This window comes from Medicago sativa, chromosome 6 (genome assembly GCF_051527215.1).
Source record: "Medicago sativa cultivar Bolivia chromosome 6, Bolivia_mono, whole genome shotgun sequence".
Lineage (NCBI taxonomy): Eukaryota > Viridiplantae > Streptophyta > Magnoliopsida > Fabales > Fabaceae > Medicago > Medicago sativa.
This window is the reverse complement of record NC_140754.1, coordinates 86,180,879-86,189,081: the sequence shown is the minus strand read 5'-3', so window position 1 is coordinate 86,189,081 and position 8,203 is coordinate 86,180,879. Positions and strand designations below refer to the sequence as shown.

At 33.9% G+C, this 8,203-nt stretch overlaps 1 pseudogene across 1 annotated transcript; it reads left to right on the top strand.

The window, feature by feature from the left end:
- The first annotated feature begins 531 nt into the window (after positions 1-531).
- LOC146917737 (uncharacterized) lies at positions 532-8,026 on the top strand (annotated as a pseudogene). The gene is made up of 3 exons (XR_015013492.1): positions 532-1,461; positions 1,549-1,876; positions 7,712-8,026. The product of XR_015013492.1 is annotated as an uncharacterized LOC146917737 (transcript).
- Positions 8,027-8,203: the final 177 nt, after the last annotated feature.

Here is an 8,203-nt window from a genome sequence, read left to right as displayed (position 1 = left end):
AAATTTAGGACTTAAAAATAAAATAAAATGAATTAAAATTGGTAATTGGAAAATAACGTAAAGTGAAACGATTAAAATTGACAAAACGGACTAAAACGAACAAATGGCCTAAATGAGGTACTTTAAAGTACCTCTCTGCCGAAGTTTCGTGTGAAATGACAAAAATGCCCCTAGGGCTAGAACGACTGAAAAATGACTCAGATGCAAATTTAAAATGGATTTTTAACAGGAAAATGAAGCAAGAGTCTGTACAAACAAAGTTAAAAGACTCAGAGACAATTTTTAGGATTAAAGCAGTGACTTGACACTTGAAATGACTAAAATGCCCCTAGGGGCAAAACTGACTCAAAATGACTTCAAATGCAAATTTTGAACTGGATTTTGACATAGAATGAAACAAAGACTTATTCAACCTATTTGAAAGGACTCAAACAAAGTTTTGAAAGACTGAGAGAAATTTGACATAGGAAATGACTAAAATACCCTTGCATGTAAATTTTGCAAATAACATTGAAATAAAATGCAGATAAAGATGCAATTGATCAGAGACATATCAAATGGCTTGAAATGCAAGATAAGATGAATTGAGTTAGTATTTTTAGGTCCAAAATTAGGGTATAACACCTGGTTGTTACAAAATGTCGCAGTCTCAGGAGTATTCCACCTCTCAAGTTGGATTCACTAGAAACACTTGACCTTTCATGTTGTTATAGTCTTGAGAATTTTCCACTTGTGGTGGACGGGTTTCTTGGAAAACTTAAAACCATGCTTGTTAAAAATTGTCACAGTCTCAGAAGTATTCCTCCTCTTAAGTTGGATTTGCTAGAAAAACTTGACCTTTCAAATTGTTTTATGCTCGAGAGTTTTTCAAGTGTGGGGGATGGGTTGTTGGATAAACTTAAATTCGTGAATATTGAATTCTGCATCATGCTTAGGAGTATGCCACAACTTAGTTTGACTTCATTGGAAAATTTCAATATTTCATGTTGTTATAGTCTCGAGAGTTTTCCAGGACTCCTCTTGGATGTCACTCCCGGTAAAGAATCACCGTTTCCATTTCAGAATCTTACTCAGCCTCCAACATTTCACCCATGTGACTGTGAGTATTATAACCGATCAGATGGAAATGATCCTAAGCTTACCATCATGAACGAAAAAAAAGTGAAATCAATGCAATCTTCAAATGTAAAGTATATTTGTGTCAGGAATGCTAAACTTTCAGATGAATTATTGTCAAAAACTCTTATGTTGTTTGCCAATGTGAAAGAATTACACCTAACTAACAATCAACTCACAATTATTCCTAAATCTATAGAAAAGTGTCAATTTTTATGGAACCTTGTCTTGGATGATTGTGAGGAACTTAACGAAATTAAAGGGATTCCTCCATGCTTAAGAGAGTTATCTGCACTAAACTGCAAGTCATTGTCTTCGTCGTGCAAAAGCAAATTACTAAATCAGGTTATGATTTATTTTGTTTTTATTTGTAATGCATTTTATATTCTTCTTGATATAGTTAAACTTACACTAATTATTTATGACTAATAGAAATTACATGAGGCTGGAAATACTCGGTTTCGTTTGCCACGGGCAAAGATTCCAGAGTGGTTCGACCACCAATACGAGGCAGGAATGTCAATTTCTTTTTGGTTTTGTGGCAAATTTCCAGCCATAGCTCTCTGTGTTGTTTCTCCACATACATGGAGTTATTCTTACCATCCTGTAAAAGTAATCATCAACGGAATTACATTTTTCAATACACTTGGTTGGAAGACTGTTAACAGACCACGGACATATCATTTGCATCTTTTGCATATGCAAGTGGAAAACTTCAATGATAATATGGACAAAGCTGTTGGAACACTAGTTAATTCTAGTGAAGAAAATTGGAAAGAAAAACACTATGAAAAAACTAGTGTGTGGGTGTGACTTAAAAATGTCCCACATTGAAGGGTCACCCCAACTAGTAAGTGTTTATATATGGGAAAAGTGACCTCCAAGGGTGTGCCCTTGGGGTACCCAATTTTATGAACGGGTGAACGCTTAAAAAAAAATTGATATATATTTTTTTGTCACTTGAAAATGTTAAATTAATTAATTAATTAATTTAATCATTATCCGTAAGCGCTACGCGTAACAAATAAATTTGTTACGATCCGATCCGATCCAAAAGCATATCCAGAAACTTCCGGATATATCCAATTAAGAAACAAAACGCGTTTGCTTAAGGATTAAGCAGACTTAATCCCCAAGTCACTCGTTTTTTGTTACAAACTCTCCCTATAAAAGGAGAGCTCGCCCCATTTGATTCTTTGCACCGAAAATTCACAGTCGATGCTTCCTGTGTTTTTTCCTCTCTTCTCCCTCCGACTTGTTTTTTAACAAGTTTCTTCTGCTTCTACTCCTTTCTGTCCCTTCGGTATTAAGAGTGTTCTTAAGACCATAGTCCCTTGGTCTTAAGTTCATATTCCCTTCGATAATATATGATTCTTCGGAATATAGAGTACTATTAAGATCATATTAAAGAATGATCTTAACAATATATATATTATTTTAATAATTTTAAGGAGAAATGGTGGTATCACCATATTTGAGTGGTCGTAGTGCCATATTCATGTTTTGGAGAAGTTAGAATGGTGGTAACACCATATTTGAGTGGTCTCAGCACCATAATAGAATGGTAATAATACCATATTAATTTGAACGGTTTCGAATAGAGTGGTTACGTACCGTATCGAGTGGCTTCGATCAAACGATTGAGCCATATTTTGAGGGTGTAATTCTCGAACGATTTTTCTACAGTGCAGTAGTTAATCGAACAGTTGTAGCTGGGCTTGTTTTATCCTGGAGGCGGCGTGGTTGATAGTCTACCTTGCACAACTTTGGGTAGTGCCACGAAACGTCTTAAAGAGAGCGACCTGGTCGTGACTCAACCTAGTAACAACTTCGGTAGATGATAGAATTTGGAAATTCAAATTTAACAGTTTGGAAATCCAAAAACAACAATTTTAAGACGTTTCGATATGCTATGTCTACCGGAGAAGTTACTTATTGAGGTTAAGTTGTCCCTAAATACATTAAGGATAAATCAAGCTATAGATTTACATCTTTCGAATGAAACGATGAAGTGATTGTTGTTTCAATCAACAACACTAAAAATTTATTTGATGAAAACAATAATTTGTTACAAAACAAATTATTAGTTACTAAAAATTTATTTGATGAAAACAATAATTTGTTACAAAAACAAATTATTAGTTACTAAAAATTTATTTGATGAAAACAATAATTTGTTACAAAACAAATTATTTGTTACAGAACCAAACAAGTTTAGTTTGTTACAAAACATAAAAAAAATTGTTTGGAGCGGAAAATAAAATAATGCAAGGTTGTTATTTTGTTATGGTGAATTCTAAAAGTGTTTTGTTAAACATTGATATCACGTACTGGTTTTCAAATCTTTAACAAGAATTGATAAACATATGCATCGATCGCTTTACATAATCCAAACTTGTAAATATGCAATAAGGAAAATAAATGGAATTGTGAAATTCTATTTATGTTTAAGAAAGAATCTGAATTTCAGATTTCTATTGAATAAGACTGAGTTGACTCAGACTTAAAGAGAGACTTGTGTACCATGCACTCTTGTGGAAAAAGATTGCACTTTGATGGTATGTTAAAAATTAAATTCTCCTTCTATGTTATTAGTTGTGTGATTTTAATATTTGACATATCAAAATTGATCACGAACAAGCGTTTAATATTAAAACTTGAGTAACTTGGACTTAATTCCAAAGTTATATAATTAAACAATTTTATTTATTGCAGTCAAGATATATGAATCAAAAGTTCATATAAATTAGAATTTAGAGGATATGAATCTCTAAACATAATGATATGTGTTAATTTGATGACACATAAAATAGAAATGATAAAATAATATTTTTATCATATTTATTGATGACTGTGAACTTTGGAAAAATAAAATTGATATGCTTGAATGTTCAATTTTTTATAACGAAAATTGAAATTTATAGAGTACCCAAGTCTAAGAACAAAAATTCTAATTGAGAAATTTTTGAAGAAAAGACAATCCAACTTGTCTTATTTTTCGAACTTGGGATTGTCTGGACTATATTAAGATCCTGGACCCCAAGAGAGTTGAACTCACTAGTAGAGCCTATGAATGTGTATTCATCGGGTATGCGATAAATAACGAAACATATAGGTTTTATGACCTAAATGTTAAAGTGATCATAGAATTTAAAAGATGTCGAATTCTATGTAAATATTTACCCCTTTAACTAAAGAATAGTGGGGGCACTAGTGGGGGCTCTAATGGGAGCACGACATTAGTGGGGGCAAAATAAATTTCCCTTTAAAAATTAAGAACTAGTGGGGGCACTATATCTAATCACATTCATGTAATTAGAAATAGTTATGAAAACATCATACAAGATGTTATAGAACCTCAAGGAGATAAGAAAGCTAAAATTGCTAAAGAGTATGAACTTGGTTTATACATTGGAAGAAGATTCATTAAGCCTTAAATAAGTTATATCCTCATTGGATGCTGAATTATGGCAAAAGCAATAAACGATGAAATGAATTTTCTAGAGTCTAACAAAACATGAAACTTGGTTGACTTGTCTCATAGTTGCAAAACCAATCGGTTGTATTTGATTTTTGAAAAAAAGGAACTAAAACCTGATGGTACGGTTTATGAATACAAGGCTTTCCTTGTAGTCAAAGGTTTTAGACAAAGAGAAAAATATAGACTTCTTCGACATTCATTCACCAGTCACTAAAATCATATCCATAAGAGTACTAGTCCCTTTAGCCGCCGTTTATAACTCGATAGTACTCCAAAAGGATGTGAAAGTTGCCTTTTTATGGTGAACTAGAAGAACAAGTCTATATGGAACAACCTGAAAAATTTTGCAATTCATGGACAAGAAAACAAGGTCTGTAAGTTAGATAATTATTTGAATGGTCTAAAATAAACTCCTGAGGAATGGCATGAAAAAATTTGACATTCTAATGTTATCGAATGAGTATAAATTGAATGAAAGTGACAAATAATATTTGCACGATCATATGTCTCTATGAAGACGACTTGCTCATATTTGATTTAAAGATTCATGTTATGAATGATGTGAAATCATTGTTTATCAACAACATTGATAAGAAAGACCTAAACAAAAATTGAAGTAATTCTTGGTTTCAAGATTACTAGATCAGAAAAGATAACTTTTTTGATAAATCTCACAAGTTGAGAATATCTTAAAGAAATGTAATTATTTCACCGTAAACTTGCAATCATATATTATGATCCAAGTGTAAGAACACTTGAGATGGATTTAGAAAAACAGAATATACGAGCATCATTGACAGCACTTAGGTATGCCACTGAATGTATTAGATCCGACATTGTCGATGTCGTGAAACTCTTGTGCAAGTTTACTAGTAGACGGATGGAAAGCATTGCCATGCTATAGAAAGAGTCATGAGAAGACTATGACTCTAAGATTACTTCACTAGGAGTAACATATTGAACCTAAATGGTACAAGATATAAAAATAGAACGTCTTTCAGATGAATATTTAGCGACTAGTGTTTGCACATTGAGCATCACTAGAGGAGTTGTTTGTTAAAACAAATGATATTGACTCAGTCCACTATGGAATGAATCTGAAATGAGAACACTAGAGAAAACTAGTGAAGAAGCAAGTTGGCTAAGATTCTTGCTAGCTGAAATCCCTTCATGGGAGAAACCGTTACCGGCTGTGTTAATTCATTGCGATAGTACCGCGGCTATTGCAAAGATTAAGAATCGTTATTACAATGGTAAGAGACGACAGATAAGGCGAAAACATAGCACGATTAGAGAATGTATCTCTAAATGGAGCGGTTAGAGTTGATTTTGTACGTACGAATGAAAACTTAGCTGATCCTTTGACGAAAGGACTTAATAGAGAGAAAGTCCAAGAAACATCCAGTAGGATGGGACTAATGCCTATAGCCCACAAGTGATGGTAACCCGACCTACATGACTGGAGATCCCAAGAAATAGGTTCAATGGGTAAAAACAAGTCATGAAGTGGTAGAACATGCTATGAGAGAAAGAATATAGAAAGCATGATCCTGCAGCGAAAGAAGGATGAGGTAATAGTAACTCTCAATGAGATCTATACTCTATGTTGAGTGGGGTACACAGCTACAGGAGTACCCTTGATAGACTCACCTATACGAATGTGGAACTTAGGCCAGTCCTATGGAATTTCGAGGCAGAATTCCTAGAGCATTCGTTAAAACCGGGATACACGTGCAGGGCCTTAAAACGCACGGGCTTTTAGAATACACCTATGAAAAGGTTTGTGTGTGGATTCTATGTCTGAGATAGAGTTCAATGCTGTAAGCAACTCTTGTTAAATCAGAATACCTTCCACTATGCTAAGGTTCAAGTTGTTGGCGACACCTTTGTATATTAGCAAATCTTATGGAAACGTTTTACGTTATTTCTCGAAACCATTTTGAAGTCAAGTGGGGGATTGTTGGAACACTAGTTAATTCTAGTGAAGAAAATTGGAAAGAAAAACACTATGAAAAAACTAGTGTGTGGGTGTGACTTAAAAATGTCCCACATTGAAGGGTCACCCCAACTAGTAAGTGTTTATATATGGGAAAAGTGACCTCCAAGGGTGTGCCCTTGGGGTACCCAATTTTATGAACGGGTGAACGCTTAAAAAAAAATTGATATATATTTTTTTGTCACTTGAAAATGTTAAATTAATTAATTAATTAATTTAATCATTATCCGTAAGCGCTACGCGTAACAAATAAATTTGTTACGATCCGATCCGATCCAAAAGCATATCCAGAAACTTCCGGATATATCCAATTAAGAAACAAAACGCGTTTGCTTAAGGATTAAGCAGACTTAATCCCCAAGTCACTCGTTTTTTGTTACAAACTCTCCCTATAAAAGGAGAGCTCGCCCCATTTGATTCTTTGCACCGAAAATTCACAGTCGATGCTTCCTGTGTTTTTTCCTCTCTTCTCCCTCCGACTTGTTTTTTAACAAGTTTCTTCTGCTTCTACTCCTTTCTGTCCCTTCGGTATTAAGAGTGTTCTTAAGACCATAGTCCCTTGGTCTTAAGTTCATATTCCCTTCGATAATATATGATTCTTCGGAATATAGAGTACTATTAAGATCATATTAAAGAATGATCTTAACAGTATATATATTATTTTAATAATTTTAAGGAGAAATGGTGGTATCACCATATTTGAGTGGTCGTAGTGCCATATTCATGTTTTGGAGAAGTTAGAATGGTGGTAACACCATATTTGAGTGGTCTCAGCACCATAATAGAATGGTAATAATACCATATTAATTTGAACGGTTTCGAATAGAGTGGTTACGTACCGTATCGAGTGGCTTCGATCAAACGATTGAGCCATATTTTGAGGGTGTAATTCTCGAACGATTTTTCTACAGTGCAGTAGTTAATCGAACAGTTGTAGCTGGGCTTGTTTTATCCTGGAGGCGGCGTGGTTGATAGTCTACCTTGCACAACTTTGGGTAGTGCCACGAAACGTCTTAAAGAGAGCGACCTGGTCGTGACTCAACCTAGTAACAACTTCGGTAGATGATAGAATTTGGAAATTCAAATTTAACAGTTTGGAAATCCAAAAACAACAAAAGCACTTTTAGAAAATAAGTGGAACCATGCAGAGGTTGACTTTGGGTTCCCATTCATGTATAGTGGAATCCATGTATTGAAAGAGAAAAGTAACATGAAGGATATTCGATTCATCAACCCAGAGAATGATGCTAACGTTGTGTTCACTCGGGATGAAGTAAGTATATCATTCATTTGACCCAAATTGCCATAAACTTTTCTTCCTGTAATATTGTACGATGTTAGTATGTTTCATAATTTTACGATAGACTTTTTATGTATTCACCAATTCACAATTATACGTTTTTTAATGACAAGTTGGCATCTGCATGCAGAAATATTGATTTTTTTCCTAGTTTTGATAATTACAATGTACAATGATTCTTAGTGATTATGTCTATTAAACAGAGATCTAAGTCTTTCTGTTTACGGAAGATTTGAGTTTTTCAGTGCATTTAGAGAGCTAGTCTCTTGTAGTGAAATTAGATAATTCTGTTGGTGGCTAATATTAAAGA